This window comes from Nothobranchius furzeri, chromosome 4 (genome assembly GCF_043380555.1).
Source record: "Nothobranchius furzeri strain GRZ-AD chromosome 4, NfurGRZ-RIMD1, whole genome shotgun sequence".
In the NCBI taxonomy this organism is placed as follows: Eukaryota; Metazoa; Chordata; class Actinopteri; order Cyprinodontiformes; family Nothobranchiidae; genus Nothobranchius; species Nothobranchius furzeri.
In genome coordinates, this window is record NC_091744.1 from 51,689,914 (window position 1) to 51,714,010 (window position 24,097).

The 24,097-nt window shown below is 39.7% G+C and overlaps 1 protein-coding gene and 1 long non-coding RNA gene across 3 annotated transcripts in view; one reads left to right on the forward strand and one right to left on the reverse strand.

Moving 5' to 3' along the window:
* The window catches only part of LOC107388342 (mgat4 family member C), a 281,748-nt gene that overhangs the window by 62,719 nt on the left and 194,932 nt on the right, over positions 1-24,097 (forward strand). The window lies entirely within an intron of this gene.
* Positions 12,770-14,401, reverse strand: LOC129153508 (uncharacterized). Its single transcript, XR_008559498.2, has 2 exons — positions 13,246-14,401; positions 12,770-12,900 (listed from the first exon to the last, which is right to left on the reverse strand). It is a non-coding gene; the product is annotated as an uncharacterized lncRNA (long non-coding RNA).

The window sequence follows — 24,097 nt, forward strand, 5'->3', positions numbered from 1 at the left end:
CACTACTGTTAACAGGCAAGTCATTCACAGAGACGTAACAGCCTTCGTCTGAGCCAGCCCAGCAGGCCCTGTAGATGGACGATGGAGTGGACCGTGAGAGGAAGCGTCCCAAAGCTCTCTCTGCAGACCGTCCTGTATGATGTTCCTCTGACCAGAAACGTCCAGCCACGGGTCTGCTCCAGCCCTCCATCCACGTCTGGATCCTCCTGCAGCAGATCCAGCTGCACTGTTAAAGACTTCCTGCTCACTCAGTTTAAATAAATGATCCAGGAAGAGTCACTCAGGTTAATCCTGCTTTAACCGTACAAAACTGGTCCATACTGGTTTTGATCTGTAAATAAGTGTAACGTATTATAAATAATCTTGTCTCCTTACCATCTTTTCATTTTCTGTTCATGTAACATGTTCAAAAACATCTGTAGTAATAAAACTGGTGATAAAATCAATGACCAGAATGAGTTATCATTTAGTATTTGTTTTAATAAACGTGTTCAAATATCAAACAAACAGCTAAATAACATTAACACGATGACAGTAGAAGGCCTCTCTCCCAGGATGACAACCAGGTAAAGCCTCTCCTGACCCTGGACACCTGCAGTCCTACAGAGAAAATCAGAGACCACAGGTGACAAAAAGGCAACAAACACATTTTTACATTTATCCACACGAGAAGATAAAAATTATATTCTTCACACAAACTTTTTACTTCATTATAACGTGTCAGCTGTGTAAATCCCTGAATGTAAAACTACTTTTCACAGAAGAACTTCTGTGGTTGTGTGTAAACAGCTTCACTCTTCACCTCTAAGCTTAATAAAAACACTTCTTTGCTCCGTTGTCCTTAAAACAAATGACAAGTTTAATTCACCACACACACACACACACACACACACACACACACACACACACACACACACACACACACGCACACACACACACACACACACACACACGCACACACACACACACACACACACACACGGGAATAACTGGGATCCGCGATACAAACTCGTTCTGGGTGATTTCTGCTTAAAATGTAATTTAAAAACAAATAAACAAACGAAAAATGTCTATAAACTGAACCGCTTTAAGCTTTTTAGATTTCTACGGCTAGTTTTTAACAAACGTACGTTTAAAACTTCGTAGCTCTCCCCATTTTCTCTGCCTGTTGAAAATCCACAGCCGGCGTGCAAAGCATGCTGGGATAGCCTTGTTCTGTGAGGATACAACAGACCCGTCCTCAAAATGTGGGCAGAGCGAGGACGCGTTTGAGGACACGAGAATGAGTATTCTTGGAATTCGGACAGTACTCGTCGCTGCGCTGTGACGTCATCGCACTGTCACAAGCATCCCTCCCGTGGATTTGGACACACCCATACAATAAATATGGAGGGATAGAACCCGTCTCAGAAATCATTTTATATGTTTATTGTTACAAAAGATGTCCTAAAGTAGAAAGGAAGGTTAAACACAATAAAAACCCAAGGGAGATACTTCTGTCCCTACGGCAGGGACACTATTCTAGCTAAAACTGAACCAACACTCATCCTTATATTTAAATGAGGTAAACTAGACCAAACGTTAAAGAGAATCCTGAAGAAACGGTGCCACAAAGTTCTACTGAGACTAAAGCTCACCAGTTTCAACACTATAAGTTCTCTAGTTAACAGCTTCCAATTAGAGCAAACACCACCAAGCGACACTGAGTACAACAGACTAATTGTGAGTTCTGTTGTAGACTGGGTAAGTCCATCCTTTAAAGAGCAAGTAACGTCTAAATTAACTTTTTTTTGCTGATGAACTGTATAAATGAGTGTCTAATAGTGTTTTAAATGTGTGTATTCATTATTTTAGCATTTTGGTGCATTTTCTTTAAAAATTAAAAATTCTGCCTAAATACCACAGTATAGCTCCACCTTCAGCTTAAAACATAGAATTTGACTCATTTTGAATAAATTTTAGCCAATGGCTAAAGAGTAAGATACTACGTAAACCAGTAGAGTACTACGTAGCAGCTCTGTGTCAACGTTATAAAAGCATCGGGAGTCTCGGCCACGCCTTGTGGCGAGTTGGGAGTTGGATTTGCAAGCCATTGTAGGAGGTTAGCCGTAGTTCAGCATTAGCATATAGCATTAGCATATCCTAGTCTTTAGCATAGCTTTTAGTGTTATACATACTTATTTAGTGTTAGCTTGGCTGTTGGATATTGTAGTTTAGTTACTGTTTGGCTGTTAGTGTAATTAGGAAAGTAGTTTGGGTTTAGTGCTCCATATCGTGTTAGCATGGTGAGATGGTGTAGTGTAGTATCCCTTACCAAAAAGAAGTACACTGAAGTATACTTGAAGTATACTAAAAATGAATACAGTATACTTCCAAGTTTACTTTCAATGTACTTATTAGAAGTATAGTTATCCGAGTACATTTTTTAAATACTACTAAGTATACTTTAATACATACTTACATTAAAGTTTACTTACATTTAGACTATACTTGTACTTGACTCTATCAGAAGTATATTTCACCAAGTAATGTATAAGTATACTTAATATATATATATATATACTTATATATAATATATAAGTATATATATATAATATATAAGTATATATATATATATATATATATATATAAGTATATATGTATATATAAGTATATATATATATATATATATAAGTATATATGTATATATAAGTATATATATATATATATATATAAGTATATATATATATATATATATATATATATATATATATATATATATAAGTATATATATATATATAAGTATATATGTATATATAAGTATATATATATATATATATATATATATATATATAAGTATAGATGTATATATAAGCATATATATATATATATATATATATATATATATATATAAGTATATATATATATATATATATATATATATATATATATATATATATATATAAGTATATATATATATATATATATATATATATATATATATATATATATATATATATATATATAAGTATATATATATATATATATACATACAGTTGTGGTCAGAAGTTTACATACACTTGTAAAAAATATAATATAATGGCTCTACTGAGTGTCCCGTTATTTCTAAAACTCTGATTTTTCTCTGATAGAGTGATTGGAACAGATACTTCTTTGTCACAAAAAACATTCATGAAGTTCGGTTCTTTAATGTCTTTATTATATATATATATATATATATATCGATAGATAGATAGATAGATAGATAGATAGATAGATAGATAGATAGATAGATAGATAGATAGATAGATAGATAGATAGATAGATAGATAGATAGATAGATAGATAGATAGATAGATAGATAGATAGATAGATAGATAGATAGATAGATAGATATAGTTATATATATATATTTGGAACTTTTTATTTTTGAATTAGAACAACAACATTTACATGGAGATGCATTTGAGTTTCTTCTTCCCTTCTCCAGGGCAGTGTTTCCCTGAACAAAGTTCGAATTTCCTTGTGGCCATAAGATCTATCCAACTTAACCAAGTCACCAATCAGTACATATAGTTCTGACAAGCTTTCTCTGTATTCATCGTATCTGCTCTCTTCTACATTCTACATTTTACTTTGATCTAGCTAAATAACTCACCCAAAAGACAAAAAAACATAAATAAAAAAAATAAAAATGAATAATAATAATTTTCACACGAGAGTACTATCTTTCTAACATTTGTTTTATTGGTTCCCAAATTTTTTCTAATTTCCCTAGTCCCAGTCATAGTCTTGCATTAATTTGTTCCATTTTGTAGACCTGTCTAACTCTGTCTCTCCACTGTGCCACCCTTGGTGGTTCTGTGTCCAGCCATAAAACTGTAATACACTTCTTGGCAGTCATAAGCAAAATTCTGATTACGTATGTCTCCATTATGTGTGTATGATTTTTGGTACAGCATTCCCAGTACAAACCATTTTAACTTAAATTGTAATTTCACCTTCCAGGTTCTTTCAATTTCTCCCTAACACCTTCCCAGAATGGTATGAATTTAGGGCAGTCCAAAAATATATGTGAAAAGTCTCCCACTAGCCCGCATTTTCTCCAACATAAATTTGAAACATTACTATTTAGACATGATAAGTGGAGTTTTAAAGCATGCATCTTCACCTTCCATTCAAATTCCCTCCAAGACGGACTATTAGTAGTTTATGGCCTGCTTCAAGTGTTTCCTCCCATTCCTCATCTGTTATCATTATGTTCACTTCCAGTTCCCATTTTTCTTTAATATCTATATTCTTAACAATCAAATCCTGTTGTAAAGCTTTATATATTTTGAAATCAGTCCTTTTTGACATGTCCTTTCTGTTTAACATAATCACTTCCTCCATATTAAGTTTATCCTTGCTTGAAACTTTGCCTTATTTTGAAATAACTACTCTGTCTGTCTGTCCTAAATAACATATTAAGCATGAAATTACGAATTATTGTGAAATTACACGCACAGGAAGTGCTTTTATTTTGTAGCATTTGCTCAGTCAGCTCTCGAAGCTTCTCAGCAGACCGAGAAGAAGAGCAAGGGTTGGAGGAGCATTAACCGTCGGTGGTCGCGCTTTTGTTCTGCATCTGCACTTGACAGTCACTGGTTCTGCACCACTGAGTTAAATGTAAGTAGCCGCCGTAAAAGTTGCTTAAATGTTTTAAATGTTTTTAAGACGGACATGGTGAGTAATGTTGGCCACGTAGCAAGCTAATATGCTAAGTCATTGCATGAGTTAGCTGTGTTATTAACTTTGTGTGCGACTAAAGTCCGTTTATTTAATGAAATGAGCAGCGCTATCTCATTATTAAAGGTTAGCATTACTTTAGATAATTTTTATTAGACTTCTAGAGACTTATTCCCTCCATTTTTGTCCCCTCCATCATAATTTTTTAAATGTGTCGTTCTGAGAAAAAAATGAAAGCGGGAGTTCAGCGCCACCAAGTCAAACTTAAACGTCCACTTATTAAAAGTAAATGAGCAGTGGTCTCTTGTACAGCGATGACAAAATCAGTCTGTGTTATAAACTATTTCCCCGTAGCACCTGTGTGATAGCTTTGCAAGCAGCCTGCTTTTTTTTAACCGTAGAAGAGGATTGTGACCGCAAAAGATGAAGCGGTGCTGTATCTCGATGCTATGTTCCCTCCTTCCCTCCATTTTTGTCCCCTCCATAGTTTTTTTAAATAGTGCTCAGTTGCACATATCTTGAACCGCAGAATGCTGTTTCTATTAATTTCACAGTATTTTAGTGTTGTAATTTTGTCCGTACTGTACACTGTTACTCCAGATTCTTAAATGTTATGTTTTTAGCTTTGTGTGGATAAGTCAAATTACACTTGAATCTCCTCACACACACACACACACACACACACACACACACACACACACACACACACACACACACACACACACACACACACACACACACACACACACACACACAATTTAGATGATTAATGACTTAGCTTCATATATATAGTGGAGGACTGCCTAAATTTTTCAGACTAACACAGATCTACCTTGTGATTCACAATGTTTTCTGTACTGATTATGCTTCCTGGTGTAGATGTGTAAATGTAGAGCATCTGCGTTCCTATGAGCTGTCAGCCACACCGGGAAGCCTGTCTATGAATCTGCAGTCAGACTTCAATGATCCAACCCCACTCTCTGCACACAAGATTGATGGCATGCTGCTGTTGACCCCCAAGAGGTTCATACAAGTGAGACCACTGGTGAGTAATTCTCACAGTCTGCATTTTTGATGACACATCCTAAATAACATGACTATATATGTATGTATGTATATATGTATACAGATTTGTCTTTTAAAACTGGTGAATATACAATTTACAGGTAATGCCTTTATGCTATGAGTATTAGAGCCACTGATGGGAAAAAAATATAGAATTCTGAGAAAATAAGTCATAAATCTGAGTTTAATCTCAGAGTTCTGACTGGTACCTAAAACAAAAAAAGGGGGAAATTGGGGAAGATTATGAGGGGGGATCAGAATTCTGACTTAAATCTTAAAATTCAGGCTTTTTTTTTTTGTTGTTTTGATTTTTTTTAACAAAAACAATTCCTAAATAGTTTTTTGTTTGTTTGGTTTTAGGTTTATGAAAAAAGTCAGAATTCTGACTTTAATCCCAGAATTTTGAAATTATCTGACTTTTTTTTCTCAATTCTTTTCTTTTTCTTCAGTGACTCTAATACTCTTAGGCAATAAGGCAGTATTAGGGCCACTGAAGGAAACAATTGAATACTGAGATAAATGTCAGAATTCTGACTTTATTAATTTTATTTATTTTCAGAATTTTTTCTTCAGTGGCCCTAATACCCCTCCGTATTATGTAATGCTAAACACTTCAAATTAACTTTTGAATTCAGCAGTTTATCATTGGATTTAGATGCAGATATCACTGTCTTGGAAAATTGGTCAGAGCAATTTGGCATTAAGTTTGATTAGTAAACTTTACAGTATTTACACTCTTAATCTTCTTAGGAATTACATGATGTCCACACAAGGCGTACCACTGTTCTCCATGCCCTTCCTGTCTATCTACGTGAGGAAACCTCTGGATTTTTGAGGACATGTGTGGTAAGTCCCAGTATTGTAAATTTGAACAAATCATTCTATTTATTTATGCATAAAGACAACGCACATGAACATTTTGGAAAAAGTGCCATTGTTTCAACTACAAACCTTTGGCAAGATGTTTAAGCCTGCCACACACGAGAGCAATCAGCTGAGCAAACGGCCTCGAAGGACTGTTTGCTCAGCAGATTGCTCGCTGTGTGCGCCTGATTTTCACCGAGTTTTCCGCCTCACGAGACGCTGAGGTGAATATCTGACCAGTTAGATATTTTCTGCCTCACAGGGGTAAAAACTCGCTGTGTGTGCACTACTGAGCTGCTGGCTGAGCTGAAATATTCTAGTGGCCAATCAAAGCACTTTCTCCGCTCACATGACCCCAAGATGTATTCAGATACAGCCCCTTACCCTGTCTGTGTGTCTGAAAAATAAACAAAATGGTACCTTGTGGATCGATAGGCCCACTGTTTCCATTACCCTTTCGGAAGGATTCTGGGTCTTCCAGGTGCATCTCTTGGAGTAAATTGGCATAAACTCCTTGCCTGGTCCATCTTTCCAGCTACTGTACCCATATTTTCCTAACCTTCAAATGCCGTGGCGGCGACGTTTCAACAAAAAAGGATAGGCATTTCCTCCGTTTCCAGCTCTGTCTCTGTGTTGTTTCTTTTCTGACATGCAGACGGGGCTGCCATCTTGGGGTCATGTGAGCGGAGAACGTGCTTTGGTTGGCCACTAGAATATTTCAGCTCAACCAGCAGCTCGGTAATGCGCACACGGCGAGTTTTTACCCCTGTGAGGCGGAAAATATCTTAACTGGTCAGATATTCACCTCAGCGTCTCGTGAGGCGGAAAACTCAGTGAAAATCAGGCGCACATGGCGAGGTATCTGCTGAGCAAGCGGTCATTCGAGGCCGTTTGCTCAGCAGATGGCCCTCATGTGTGGCAGGCTTTAAGGCACTGAGAAAAATCAACAATCACTGCAAAGAATTCAAGCAGCTTTCATTAGCATAACACTGGCACACACTGAAGCCATCTCACTTTATTCGTAAATGAGAGCACAAAGCAACAGAATGAACAGGGGTAGGGCTGGGCGATATGGCCTAAAATCAATATCACCATATGTTGAAGATCTCACCTCGATAACGATAAGTGGACGATAACTACAGGAATGCGCAGCAACAATATTTGTCCACTAGATGGGGCTGTCTCGTGTATTACATTGACTAAAATTTTACATGACTCAAGGTGCTACAGCTTCTTAAAGGGACATAAATGTGGCCAACTTACACATCTTTTCATTTTTTTATTATCAAATTTATTGACATGGGAAAAATTATCTGGATGAGAGACAAGAACTTGGATAGCGATAAATCTTTGACATGTTGCCCAGCCCTAAACAGGAGTCTATCAGACTGCATTTATTGTTATTTACATGACAATCTACTGAAATAAAAATGTCCACAGTCAGAGTTTCAGTTCAGATGTGATTAGTGTATGATCTCCCTTTCATTTTTGTAAGGATGATACCAATGAGCTGGACCTCCGGGATGCAGCAGTTGTCCTCCTGACAACCATCACAGATGATGCCGAGAGTCCAGTTACGTACGACCCAGTGAGAATCTGTTATCCTAGAGGGTGATGTGATTGTCAACCTCTCCAGCCTTCCTGATGTCTTCCTGGTAATGTTCGGCCTCATCTATGCCTTACATCTAGATTATCCGAAGGGACTGACCAACACATTTGAGTTCACGCAGAAAATCTTACTTGGTCTTGATGAGTCTAAACTGTCACCCACGCTGCAGAGTCAAAAATGACCTGATGTTACATGTGTAACTCAAAATCTGAAAGAGTGGTGGATTCAGATGGCTCACTCTGTTAGAGCATTGTCCACATCCACAATGTAATTTACTATTTGTCTGCTCTTTAATTGTTGATGTTAAAGTAACACACCACCATTTGGGCAAATATGTTCATTTTCCACTTCTCCTTGAGTTAACCCTCCCTCTGTCCTAATGGGTAGGACCCCCGCGAGGAAAGTTGACCATTGAGCAGGGTTGATGGTTTATCCCTTGAGGTCCACGTGACAGGGGTGAGGTGGTGCTCACTCCTCACCCCTGTCGCGTGGACCTCAAGGGATAAACCATCAACCCTGCTCAATGGTCAACTTTCCTCTCGGGGTCACCCATAAAGACAGTGGGAGGAACAGTTGAGTTTTACATTTTCTCTGTTCGTCCAGCCGTTCTGAGTCTGGCAACTCTCATTTGTGGCTTTAGTTTAGCGTGAATAATTGAATCGGATTAGCCCATTCAACTAGTTTTATGCCAAATGACATAAAGTACTCACTGACTTACTTGATAGTGGTTAGTGTAATTCATATTTTGTTAATGTTGAATTGATGTGCATCCTGATGTTGCTTTAAACCACCTACTCAAAGAAAGACTACACACTGCTGTTGTCCAGTTTTCAAAAGTGTGCGTTTGTAATTGTTTCTTTCAAATTTTGTTTTATTTTCTGTTTGAGTTGGCTTAATCGGTAACTTTAATTTGATCATAATTTGAAAATATATTTAATATAAACTCCAAATATTTAAGTTTATTTATGGTCTGATATACTCAAATATCTGAGTTTATAAACTCAGAAAATATGAGGCAACTGATTGCCTTACATTTTTTGAGTTCTGCCTACTTATTCGGGTTTACAGTGTACGAACTGTAAAGATTTTGTGGTGTCAGAGTTCACCTAACAGTTCAAGTGTTCATTTTTTTGCTTTGTGTGTTCACAGGGCGTGCTCAGTTGAAGTTTCCATCTCTGCGCGTTCAAGATGTAAGAAAAATAATACGAAAGAAATGCAACAACGAAAACTTCAAAAAGGCATCAACAACCAAGCAAGTGGATCCATAAAATGGACTGATTTTTTTAAAGGCATTTTTAAAAAGTCTTTCAAAATGGACAGAATTAACGCGTCATGTTCAGAACAGTTTGTGTTCTCATCTTTGATTAATCCTGGTAAACAGGTCTGTTTTTGTTCTGTTCTAATTCTCTCTGTTTAATAAATTTAAACAAAATGACTTAGCTATTTTATTTACTTTTTTTTTCTCTGCATAAAGACGAAGTATCAGTAAATAGTGGAAAGTAAATGTATTGGTAGTAAGCAAATAGCAGATGTTAAATGTTACTTGCAGTATGTGTTTATAGAAAAAATAGAGATACTTAAATGTACTAAAAGAATATTACGTCAAGTTTACTGTAAAGTGTACTTTCAAAACTGTAAGTATACTCAATTATATAAGAAGTACACTACAAGTAAACATACATTATTACTTTAAGTATAATTTTAAGTATACATTCAAAGAGAAAAGTATACTCAATTATTTCAGAAGTACACTACAAGTAAACTTATAATGTTACTTAGAGTTTATTTTTAAGTATACTTTCAAGGGCAAAAGTTTACTCAATTTTATTAGAAGTAAACTTATACTGTTACTTTTAAGTATACTTTCAATGAGAAAAGTATACTCAACTATATCAGGAGTACACTACAAGTAAACTTATATTGTTACTTTTAAGTATACTTCCAAGGAGAAAAGTATACTCAATTATTTCAGAAGTACACTACAAGTAAACTTATAAGTATACTTTCAAGGAGAAAAGTATACTCAACTATATCAGGAGTACACTACAAGTAAACTTATATTGTTACTTTTAAGTATACTTCCAAGGAGAAAAGTATACTCAATTATATCAGAAGTACACTACAAGTAAACTTATAAGTATACTTTCAAGGAGAAAAGTATACTCAACTATATCAGGAGTACACTACAAGTAAACTTATATTGTTACTTTTAAGTATACTTCCAAGGAGAAAAGTATACTCATTTATATCAGAAGTACACTACAAGTAAACTTATAAGTATACTTTCAAGGAGAAAAGTATACTCAATTATATCTGAAGTACACTCCAAGTACACTTGTGAGGTTACTTTAAGTATACTTTCAAAGAGAAAAGTATACTCAATTATATCAGAAGTACACTACAAATAAACTTAAATTATTACTTTGAAGTATACTTGTAGTATACTTCAAGTATACTTTTAGCGGCCCAATTTAGTCCCAAGGAGTATACTTCTAAGTAAACTTTAAGAACAAGTATGCAAATAAACTTCTGTACACTTAAGTATACTTGAAATTAAATACTTAAAGTATACTTCTTTTTCGTAAGGGATGGTTGCGGAGCTCTGTCGGGTTGCACTCCTTTCCGCTGGACTTAGAAATTAGGCGCCAGTGGTTGCGTGTCTGGAAAAGATTCAGCTCCCGCCTGGTGCTGTAGTTTGCAACCAGCATTTTACCCGCGATTCTGCACGTCTCCGTTTGAAGAGGGAGGCTGTGCCCACCGTGGCTCTTCTGCGATTTAGATACAGCCCACCGACTCTGCTCCCCCACCATGACGGGCTCCAGTCTGAGGTGAGTAAGCTAAATAAAAGTTTTAACATCTTCTAAAGACAATTCCCTTCCTAAATGCAAAGTTTGAGAGACGTGGTTCACTCCATTTAGCTAATATCAGCCTGCACTGCCTTCGGGCTGATTTGTCAAGTTCACAAAATGTGGAACGGGATGTAAGGTTAGAATCAGCGGCGAATCGGAACATATCTCGAAGCCCTGGCCGACAAAACGGTCCACATGACTATTACTGTCAGGCTCAGAGAAAATTCGGGTTGTTTTTGTGTCAGTCGGTAATTCTGCAACAGTGACTCTGATGCAGCACTAGTTGACAGACAGCATTACAGCGTGAAATCCAGCTTGTGACCTGGTTCCGTGAGGAATTCTGTTCAGGAGGTCGCATTTCAGGATCTCCACATCATGTGTGACTGACTTTTACGTTATAACATCACACACTAGGAATGTTATAAAGTGCCTATATGGGACAGTTTCTTTTGTATTTTATCTGACTTTATAAACATCAATGTGCTTCTATTTTTTTTTCAGGCTAAATCTACCCAAGACACTGGCTGTCAGACTGATTTAGTAATCTGCAAGAATGCACTTGTCCAGGCTGACGTGGTGTTACCCGTAGCAAAGGTGAATTATTTTTAATAATCTTCTATGTAAACATTTTATTACCTTCTAGTTTTAATTTGTTTTACAGATTGTTACAAGTGATTTTATGCTCTTTTAAACGTTTATAAATGTGCTGCTTCTTTGTTTTTTATAGAGCTCACAGCCTCAGTGTCTTGTGACACAAGGACCATGACAGAAATTCATCTTCCAGAAGGTCCCTGAGCATCCACACCTCCTGAAAAGACCAAGATGTGAGTTGTCTGCTGTTGATTCCAGCTTCCACCTCAGTGACAGTGCAAGCTCAGTGAACTGTTCAAGGTAAAAAAAATTAAAACATTTCTGAATTTTTAAGATATTAACAATTAAATAAGTATGTGATTACATCATGACATCATGAAGGAGGTTACTGATTCTGGCCCTGTGACACGTGGTGGTGACGTGTGAGCTGATTCACCTGGTAAATAACCTTTACATTAAATATTTTGTTTTTGCTATCAAAGGTAAATTAACTAATAACCTGCATTATTGCAGGACACTCAGCAAAATATGGACTCTACACCATGAGGCAGGCACACGTTAATACTCTATAAGAGCACATAAGGTGAGCAACACCACATATTATTTTTATTACTGTACACTGTCCTGGATTTGTTTTCTTTCTGCATCTCATTTTTGCCTGGCTGATCACCTGATAACTCCTGTCATCTGGTTATGACAGCATGAGAATGTCCTCACACACCTGTAACCTATCAGCTCATCTGGCAGAATAGAGAGAGAAGAGACAACACCACATCTCCTGTTCCTGGAAAGCCTTCAGCCATCCTTCGATGACTGAGAACCTCCATCAGCTCTGTCTCCTGTCTGCCTACAATTATTATAATAAATATTGTGTTTGACAAGTTTTTTGTGCTGCCAAATATCTCATTTTGATTCCAGTTTTGATATTTTAATGGATATTTATAAATTACATTAATTGAATTATCACATTGTCGCATGTTTATCTAGCTCTATTGTGATGAACTAAACTAGCACCTCACTGTTAAAAGCTCGTTTTAATTTCAAGCATGTTTAAGTATTTATGGACATGAACAAAAACAGGAAATATATAAATTGAGATTTATTTAATTAATATAACAAATAAGGGGGAAAGAGTCATTGAAAGGCACATTCTTCTGGAAGCTCCTGATCCTGACGACACCAGCAGGAGACCAGCTGCAGACACCAGAGGATCACCTGCAACCAAGAGCAGCTAGTATCAGTAAATCAATAATGAAATCATGGCAGTTTTAGTGGGCTGAACACATTACAGAATAATTTTCTCATGGGATATTTTCATAACTTTATGCAGCAGACTGTAGCTTGAGCCCAGATCTCCTGGAGAGCTGCTATCCAGCACATTTCAGTGGATCTTCCTGCTTTAACAGGTTAGATAAGCTGTTAAGCAGCTCAGCTGTTTGTTGCTGATTAAAACCAGGTGTGATGATGCAGATAAATCTCTAAAACATGCTGAATACTAGCTCTCGGGCCGTGGAGACAAACCCTGCAGCTAATCCAATGCTATGGCTAACGGCTATTTACATTCAGAGATGGTTCTGTTGGGTCGGTTCCGGTAATTTCAGGCAACTCACAAGCTCAAAACAATAAGGCTCAGGTCCGCTTGTCTCCTCCAAATAGACTTGGTCCCTTTCTTCTCGAGTGTCTGGGTAAGGAGGGGGAGAAACGTCCTCCACTTCTAATGACTGCTCAGAGTGAAGGGAGCTAGCTTCGTCTAGTTAGCCGTTGTCTTCGTCACTGCCGCGGCTCTGCCCTCTCGGTCCTCCAGGCAACGCCTACCAATGTTGCAGTTTTTAAAATTGATACGTGGGTGGAGTAAGACTCTGAGGCACACTTGACATGCACTTTAAGCTTTAAGGTGGCTGATTGCTTAAGCCTGGTTTATGCTTCTCCGTCAGCTCCGCAAGGGACAGACACGCACGGATTGACGGAAGCGTTTTGCTCTTTTACTTCTCCGTCTCCTGGAGAGCGTTGCAAAGCAATTGCCCGGCAGGACAACAGAGGGCATAGCGCTGTTCTTTGGTATCCTGTCATGTATCGGTCCAAGATCGTGTGTTTATTTTGTGTTTTTTGTGTATATAAGAGACTTTTAACACGGACATATTTGTCTCTCATTCTCCCACCGCTTCATGCGCTCCCCACCTCTCAACCCACGTTTCCTGTTATTTCCGTCCACAAATAAAACGCTTGCTGCGCATCTTTTCACTCCTCCAGTCACGGGAGAATTAAACGTTCATGTTTTTAGAGTTTTTTCGCGAGGTATTCTTCAAGCTTCTCCGTGTCTGCCGCTAGTTAAACTCGGCTCTCTTTGCAATGGCGGCGCTGTAAACAACAGCGGCGTCCTGACCAATCACAAGCTTGCGTAATCCGTCTCGTTCGACGGATGTTTAAAAAAGTGGGCTCGACTCCGTACGTACTTGCGTGCCCTACGCAAGGACGGATAATGGCGTTGCGTGTCTCCGCACTGACGCAGACGGAGAAGCATAAATCAGGCTTTATTGTCTGCAGCTTGTGCTCCAGCTGGCACTGTCCAACAGCGTGTCCCTCTCCGTGGTTCTGAAGGGGTTAGCTGGAAAGAAGAGAATGTAGCAGACAGGAGCTATCCAGGGTGCTGAAGGAAAAACGTGGGGGCAACATTTACTTGCCGTTAGCTTATCATTTCTGTCAGAAACAAAACTATTTCTCCAAACTAAAGTTGTGTGAAAGGCTTGGGCATGTTCTGTTTTCCTGTAATACTGTTTTAAATGCTGTCATTGGAAGTGACGCAGGAGACTTAAGTATTGAGTTTGATGACTGACAACTGCTGGCAACACTGAGCAGTAAGGTGACAACAAATCAGCTGAATACAACAGTTAAGAAAAGTATTCTTCCTGCATTCTGACCATCTTAATCTTCACCCACTACTCTGACATAGCGGTCATTCAGGGCAAGCATCTGCTAGGCTGTAATTAATTACACCTTTTCCACAAAGCTCAACTATTCTTGTATGTCTGTTTAATAGATTTTTGTTAAAAAACCCAGAATTCTGCTTTGTACCGTTAGCAGTTTGTCTCCAGGAGCCTGCTGTGCTTTGTAGAAAGATTTTCCATTGCGCTTTGAATCCAACATCCGTCTACACTGTGAATTTAACTCAAAGACGGCATCAAGCATAATAATTCCTCCCCAGACACCCTTGAATGAGCAGGGATGTCATGTGCCATGAATGAATGACCTTGTGTTGGGTAGAAAAGAACTGCATGTGCTGTGAGTAGTAAGACTGTACAATTACAGTATTAGACTGAGCTGCCAGTTGAAGGCATAATTTTTTTTTTTTTTGACAGCACGGTCTTGCATTTTTCAGAAAGAGATTTACGTGCATTCCTAAAGAGGAGCTGATGAATCAAAGTTCCTTTAATCATAATTTATCTTCAACTCAAGGTTGTCAGATCAACAGGTCAAAATTTGGCGCTGCGCTTTAACAATCCATGGAGAAGACAAGATAAGAGAAGAAAGACCATTAAAGCCTCATTTTAAAGGATCATTTGACAATCAGTCTCAGACAAGCTATAGATAGAATATTTTTCTCCGATTTTTAATGATGAAATGGGTATGAATAAAGAAGAAAAATCATATAGTGGAATGCAAAAGTTTGGGCAGCCTTGTTAATCTTCATGATTTTCCAGTGTAGGTCATTAGTTGTTATAAAATATTTCTGTTTAATACATCATAAAGGACATACAGGGGTATTTGAGAATTGAAACAACGTTTATAGGATTTACAGAAAGTGTGTAATAACTGTTTAAACAAAGAAGGCAGACGCATAAATTTGGGAATGTTTTCATTTTATTGATTCCAAAACCTTTAGAACAAATTATTGGAACTCAAATTTGGCTTGGTTAGCTCAGTGACCCTTGACCTTTATATGCAGCTGAATCCAGTTATGAGGAAAAAGAGAAAATTAAATACTCAAGTAATGATGCCATTTGTAAGTGTCCCTCCTCTGAATATTTTCTTAAAAGTAACACCAAACATGGATGTAGAACCCCCCCCTCTAAAGTACATTTTTGGCCCCTGCACTTTTTACCATCCAAAATCAATATTAGGCTTAATAGTGGCCTAGTGGTAGAGTGTCCGCCCTGAGACTGGGAGATCAGGGTTCCATTCCTGGTCGGGTCATTCCAAGGACTTTGAAAAAAAAAAAGGGTACCCATTGCCTCCCTGCTTGGCACTCAGCAATAAGGGGTTGGATTGGGGGGTTAAACTGATGGGACTTTAACGTTAACTTTAAATGGACACTGGTTGAGCACTAGGACCAAGCGGAAAGCAACCACTTGTGTTGAAGCCTGCTTCCCATTTACATATTACATGTCTTTTGTATACTTACTGACTCGTCCCCCCCAGTCCTCATGCCAGTTGTGTTCCCCCTACTTCTAAAGTCAAAACTACTTCCATGGTCTAAAAAACAATTCTCACATGACCTGAAAACAAAGATTGTTCACCATCATGATTTAGGGGAAGAATACAGAAAACTCTCAGAGATTTCAGCTGTCTGTATCCACAGCTAGAAACTTATTGAGGAAATGGAAGACCACACGCCATAATAATCAGTGTTTTACTAAAAAAGTCCACTTTTTTACCTGCTGGAGAGTGTTTTTAGGTCTCTGATGCCACATCCCATCATTTTTTTGATTCTGTATAATAAAACTACTTCACAAGGTGTACTCAGCTGCTCCAAAATAAACAAAGAACGGTAAGGTTAAAAAAAATTATAAATTGGAGAGTTTCCGGTTCCATGTGAACATCTTAAGCTGAGCTGAGAATCCACCCAGTGTTGGTCACAAGCCTCTGGGACCAAGGGCTCTCCTATTGTTTGTACTGGAGGGGATCCAGTGCGCATGCATCAGTTTAGCGTAGTTCTATGGTTAAGATTGCTGCACCTGAAAGGAAAAGGAAATGCATCACAAGATGATTCTGTCATGGTAAAAGTGTGAAATAACATTTTTAAACTACACTTAAATGCAGATTATACACAGCAGTTGTCTGTATGATGTACAGATTATTTAGTTTAATTTTAATGTTTTTTTTAACCATCCCACTGTCTTTATGGGTGACCCCGGGAGGAAAGTTGACCACTGAGCAGGATTGATGGGTTTGTCCTTGAGGTCCACGTGGCAGGGGTGAGGTGGTGCTCACTCCTCCCCCCTGCCACGTGGACCCATGGGATGAACCATCAACCCTGCTCAATGGCCAACTTTCCTCCCGGGGTCACCCATAAAGACAGTGGGAGGGTTAAATACTTTGTGAGTCCTATCTTCTTCTTCCTGTGAGATTGGTGGGGTGGCACACTAGCGCCCCCTATGGACAAGCCTCCACTAACAACCAACGATTACAAAGGAAAATAATGATGATTAACAAGGTTGTCTAAAGTCTGGCATCCCACTGTACTGAATAATTAATGTCATCAGAAATAAATGTAAAGGAGACAACTTTTTTCTTAAAGGTGTGTTTCACTGAAAAACTATTTTTTCAATTATTATTCCTGATTGTAATCTGTCTTTCTGAGTTTTTAATGCAGGCTGAACATGAAAACATTCTTCTACATCTATCTCGTGCATTCGCTTCTGATTAGGATTAGAAAATCCTGAAAGATCTATGTCACACAGTCTCTCAACCCTCCCACTGTCCTAATGGGTGACGCCTCCAGGAAAGGTGACCATTGAGCAGTGGTGAGGTACTGGTCACTCCTCACTCCTGCTATGTGGACCTCCAGGAATAAACCATCAGGACAGTGGGAGGGTAAACATTCATTGACTCACCCATCTTGACTCGCAATGGGGAAGGCTGTTGTTGGTTTAGCATCCAGGAATCAGCAGGGAACATCTCATTTAGTAGCAGCTAACTGGTAGCTTTAGCAACTCCACCACACAGCAGAACTCCTTCCGGTTTGTGTTGTTTGTGGAGATAAACTTCAAAGCTGCAAAGCAAGTGCAATCGTATTCATCTTGCTGTTAATCAGTCTGAAGTGAGATGTCCAAATATCAGGAATTAAGACTTTTTATCCTGCCGTCTTAAGCTCAACTCTGATCTGGTTCAATTCCACTTCCTAAAACAGGCACACCGGAGCTTTGTTTCACAGAGTATGGCTTACAAGGCATTCATTCCTACTAGAAACCACCACAAATTGATTAATTCAATGGGTGAACCAAACCTTTTAGTTTTATTAGATCTATGGGTGATACAAAACATGTTCATTAAGTGTTTTGTGAAAAGTCCCCATCACATGAAGCAATTTGAGCAATTTTGTTTCAGTACCTTCCAGAATGAGTTGTTTCCAAGCTCTTTCACTTTGGTAAAACAAGCTGCTGCTGGCCACGTCCACCCCTCCCTCACTCAGATAACTGGGAGGGGCTTGGGGTAGAGCCGTTGCTCCTCCAGAAGCAACTCTATCTTGCCCATGAGAGGTTGTTTTATTCTCATTTCTACGTTTCTAATGTCACAAACAAAACTGCTCATTATAGGCAAATAAAAACCAAATGACAGGAAGCTGATTGATTAATTTTTTCACATTGGAGTGTTTGTAGAAGCAGAAAAGTCCAGGTGTGTATGGGGAGCATGAGTGGGTGTCTGGCATGCATTTTTGTGAGTCTTAGGTTGTATGTGTATGTGTGAGCATGAGGGAGGGAGTGTGTGACTGTGTTTGTGTATAACTGTATATGTCAGGTGGGGCCTTTGACTCCTCCCATCTCCTGGGAATTTTTATTTATTCATTTTTTTGCTGCTATACATCTTCGCCTCCTCTCCCCCTGTCACACTTGATGTGGAGTGTGGTGCCTCCAATTCAATTCAATTCAATTCAATTCAATTTTATTTATAAAGCGCCAAATCACGACAAGAGTCGTCTCAAGGAACTTCACATAATAAACATTCCAATTCACAGTTCATTAAGCCAATCAGAAATAATGTTTCCTATATGAGGAACCCAGCAAATTGCATCAAGTCACTGACTAGTGTCAGTGACTATACAGCAATCCTCATACTAAGCAAGCATATAGCGACAGTGGAGAGGAAAACTCCCTTTTAACAGGAAGAAACCTCCAGAGGATCCTGGCTCAGTTTAAGCAGCCATCCTCCACGACTCACTGGGGATCGAGAAGACAGAGCAGACACACACACACACACACACACACACACACACACACACAAAGACAAGTAATGTGTCTATGGTTACATTGTGATTTCTTAGTAAATATTCTATTTGGTGAGAGATAAACTTTATTGTATTTATCCAAGTGGATCTATAATTAAACGGGTAAACTAGTAGTAGCACATCCAACATCAAGGAAAGCAAAAAGTTATTATCAGGAGAGGGAGAACGTTTAATTGGTTAGCAGCAGGGTGCTAGACGATGGCCCCCTCCATGAGGCAACCACAGCTCAGCAGAACGTTGTTGTAGCTTCTTCTGGGGAGAAAAACACTTAGAGAGAAAATAAAGTTAACAGCTGAAATTGCAGGAAATAATACAGTTAAAGAGCAGATTGTAGAAGAAAGCAGTAAAGTGTGAAAAGTGGTCAGTGTATCCTCCAGCAGTCTAAGCCTATAGCAGCATAACTACAGAGAAAACTCTGGATAATCTATCCTATTTAGATGGAGGCATGTTGGAGGCAGGGCAAGGGAGAGCCGTCTTTACCGACTGTACACTCCACCTCCCTCTACTCCCCCACTTGTCCAGATCTAGGCTAACATCAGATTTTAACCATAGGCCCTATCAAATAAAAATGTTTTAAGCCTAGTATTAAAAGTAGACAAGGTGTCTGCCTCACGGACTAAAGCTGGGAGCTGGTTCCACAGGAGAGGAGCCTGATAACTAAAAGATCTGCCTACCATTCTAATTTTAGAAATTCTGGGAACCACCAGTAGACCTGCAGTCTGAGAGCAAAGTGCCCGGTTAGGAACGTATGGAACAATCAGATCACTGATGTATGATGGAGCTTGATTATTAAGAGCTTTATATGTGAGAAGAAGGATCTTAAAATCTATTCTGAATTTAACAGGTAGCCGATGTAGGGAAGCTAAGACAGGAGAGATATGATCTCTCTTTTTAATTCTCATCAGAACTCTAGCTGCAGCATTTTGGACAAGCTGAAGACTTTTAACTGCCTTGGTCTGCCTGAGTGTTTGCGGCTCCCGGGTCAGGGGGTTTAAGATTTTTGGCGTCTTCCTGATTATTCTTGGTGGCTGCCTGGTGGGATCTGAATCCCTGGGCTCTGTTGGGTCCCCAGAGGGGGTGGTCGCCTCTGGGTCCCGAGTCATTGGGTTCCGGACTCAGCCGACTTGGAGGTGGGAGGCTGCGGGCGGGCCTGTGCGCTTGCCGCTGTTATCTCCCGGGACTCTGCTGGCTGCTGGTTGTGTCCCCCCGGGGCAATCCTCTGCGCCTCTCAAGAGTGGGCTGGGGCTTTTCTGGTTACAGTCTCTCTGGGGTCCCTGCACTCTGGGACAGCTCCTGGATCTCTGGGACTTGGAGCTCCCTCCATCTCCTACACATCTTTGGGGGGCAGATCTGTGGCCCCTCACACTCTCTATTTGATGCTTTTATAGAGAAACCTTACATAAACAAGAGCGTGTACGCACACAGGTGCTCACATTGTGCTCTCATAAGTATGGGCTTGGGCACGTTCAACACATGTCTTAAGGCTATGGTGGGCACTACATGCACTATGGTTTATTATGGTGATTGTTCAGTTAAGCAATGTTGATTTTATATTTCCTCATCAAGTTGATGCAGTGATACTTTGCTCCTGTTGTGTTGTTGTGTGTCCCTTTTCTGCAGGTCTAGAAGCAGACTCTTGTTCATCATTGATTATTTTTGTGGACCCCCCCCTTCCCACCTTTTGTCTCTTCCTTTCTCTTTCACCTCTGTCTCACTGTCTGGTCGGAATTACAAGCAAAAAACAGTAACAATAACGTTTTAAGAATCAGGTGTGACATTAAAAGCAGACGCTTTAATGCTCCACCTGAGAGTAAATCTGTAAGGCTTGTCACCAGCATTCAGACATCAATTCTGTTTGCTTCACAGCCAGACAGGACACGAGGAAAAGAACAAGAAAAAAAAAAAGGCAATGGAGTCCAGCATGACAGATTACTACTACATTTTACTACTACAGATTACTATTGTAGTCTTCATTAACAAGTCAAGCAAATTAAGAAAATAACTGGAATTCTGTCTCTCAAACAAGCAAAAATAAAAAACCCTTTCTGGATGTTTGACTCACATGTTTTGCTTTTTATTACAATCAGCTTTGAATTAATTAGCCAAAATTGTGCATGTAAATTTATTCACAATATGAAACAACAGCTCCTGATGACTAGCGTGGAAGTGATACGAAGACATTCTAATTAACGAAAGCCATTAGTTACAATGTGATTTTTATTTTTGTTCCTATTGCTCATTGAATCTGTTTCATCTTGGTGATTTGGAGCTGACATGCGCCAGCGAGTCTGGACACTCAGAGCTGGAGTTGCTACAGAGGTTAATGGAACACAGACAGATAAATTAGCAATGTGTGACTGATAGAACAAACATGTACACCAACTTTGTCTCCCAGTACTGCCTTGGCGCTGGGCCAGCACAATTGCTTCTTTATTATTTTTGGTTGCCATATTGGATTCAGTCAGCGGCACCACAAACCTCCATGTTTAATCAGCATAGGGGAATGAGTTGTGGCCAAAAAGGCTTAATGTTGTGAAATTTGTTGAAACAAATGGAAAACGACAAAAAAAAAGGAAATTAAGAACGATTTTTTTCTATCGGAGTTGAAATGGTAAATGGCCTGTATTTGATACGTGCTGTGTCGAGTTCTACAATCCCCCAGGGTGCTTTACAACACAACCAGTCATTCATCTACAGACACACACACACACACACACACACACACACACACACACACACACACACACACACACACTTCACATGCTGGTTGTGATGAACTACAACGTAGCTACAGCTGCCTTGAGTCACACTGACAGAGGTGAGACTACCGATTGCTGGTGCCACAGGGCCCTCCGACCACCACCAGCTGGTAAGGCAGATTAAGTGTCTTGCCCATGGACACAACGACTGCAGCAGATGGGATGCGAGCCTGCAGCCCTCTGGTTACAAGATGGGCACTTGAGTCCTCTGCCCCTGTCGCCCCAAAATGAACTCGCCTTAAAATGATGATGAGCCAACACATTTACTGGGTGACGGATTTGGAAGGCACACTAAGCTTTGATGTGTTTTAACACCCTCTAGTGTCCATTTTAATTCACTTATTTAAAAACAAACTGTTAGTCTTTGCATGTTTTTGACACCTTAATCCAGTGGTGCCGGAAGTGTACCGGGGGGGCATTCACCCTAGGTTTGGGATGCGGTGCAATTGCGGGGGTGAGGTGGTGAAGTATGTTTAAAAGAAATCAAGCAAAACTTGTTTTCGTCTTTTCCTGCACAACGGTGGGCTACATCCAGTGTGACACAGGTATTTTTGCTGTGCCTCAATCAAAAGCTAATAAAAACTAAAGCTAAATTCTCTAAATGAACTCTGTCCCAATCCTGAAACCCAGATTTAACACTAACGACCACAAATGCTGCATTTCATTCTCAGTTTATTAAACTAGGCCAGTGTTTCTCACTCCTGGTCCTGGAGAGCCGATGTCCTGCATGTTTTAGTTTGAACTCTGTTTTAACACACCTGATTTCAGTCAGCAGGTGATCGACAGGCTTCTGAATAGCTTCATGAGCTGCTTCAGGTGATTTAACCACTAAATGAGGTGTGTTGGAGTAGAGACACAAGTAAAACATGCTGAAGCGCAGAATATGGAATGAGACAGAATGTCATGCTTCTGTGACAGTGTGAGCGTCCTGTGACTGTGACCCAATTGATCACGCACCCTGGCTTCTTGGCCAAATGGGATGTCCCTTTGGCTGACTGATTAGCTCTCACCTGGGAGTCTCGGGATTGGATCCCGCCCAGGCCCTCATCTCTCCACCCTGCCACATGTCATTTATAGGACCAACACAGAAGGAATGATTTTCATCTTTTAGTTTCTTGCCAATTCTTTGTGATCCTGAAATTTCAGTCAGGACATCAGATGTTCTGCGCAGTTCTTCTCGCACTAATCATGTCCGTCTGTCCCCAGGACGGTGTCAGTTAGCACCCGGCCACTTCCTGGTGTGCCAAGCGCCCGAGGGGCACTGGTGGGACAGGCTGACCTTGCTGGCACATCTTCGGTCGCCGCCCGGGTGCCTTGTTGGACACTTTATCCAGAGTCACTGGGGGAACAACGAGATTTGGTTTAGTTTTATGTTATAATGACAGACACATTTGATCTGTATTAATAAAAGGCTTAAACGTTACCAGTCTCCTCTGCATGGTCAGTGTCTCCCTCCTTCTCCGGCACAATGCCACGCACGCTTGCCGGTCCGAGTACTGCTGAAATCCTAAAGGTGAGCGGTGGGGGATCAGAGATGCCAGGGCCTCCGCCAGCGGCAGACACACTCTGGCGGGTGGCAAAACATCTTCTTTTTTTGCCTCCACCTTCAGATTGGACCATTTTTTATATCTGCCACAGATCTCTCTGAAGAACTCACAGCACTGACGGCTTCAGCAACGCTGTGCCACTCTGTGGATTTTCTCTTATTTGTTTTGCAAAAGTACTTCCTTTCATTTCTCCACCTCACCCACAAGCACCTCAATTTCTGCGTGTGAAATTGTGCTTCCTTGATCTGTGGTCTCCATCGTTAATGGTGAAACGCTGCAACAGCTGGCTTATTTATGTGGATGAGATCCACAAGGCACGTTGCATTGACCATTTATGGCAGAAAGTGGGCCTGTTGAGGGCGGGATGTGATCCATTTCTAGGTAGTTTGTGATTCATAAAGCGGAGAGTGCATGAAGCTGTGCGTACTCCATGTTTTTTAGATCACAAACGTACTTGGCGTAAGTACATATTTATTGCTGAGGTTAAGTACGGTTTTAGTAAGGATTCTATGCAATGTTTTATACATGAAACCCCTGCTCTCCAGGACCAGGAGTGAGTACCACTGAGCTAGGCCTATTAATACATTTATTAAATGTGCAATGTTTTTCCAATCCAAGCTAACACCAAAATAGTCAATATCAAATTGAATATGACATTTAATAACGCATCAAGCTTTTTTTATCAAACATAATTAAACAAAAAATCACATCCAACAGAGAGAAGACCCAAAGAAAGACACAGGACACGCTAGATGGACTGTGTCTCTCGTCTAGCTGGGGAACGGTTTGGGATTCTCCCGAAAGGGCAGTCTGGGCTTCTCGTCTTAAGCTGTTGTCTCCGCAACCCGACTCGGGATAAGTGGAAGTAAATGGATGAATGGATG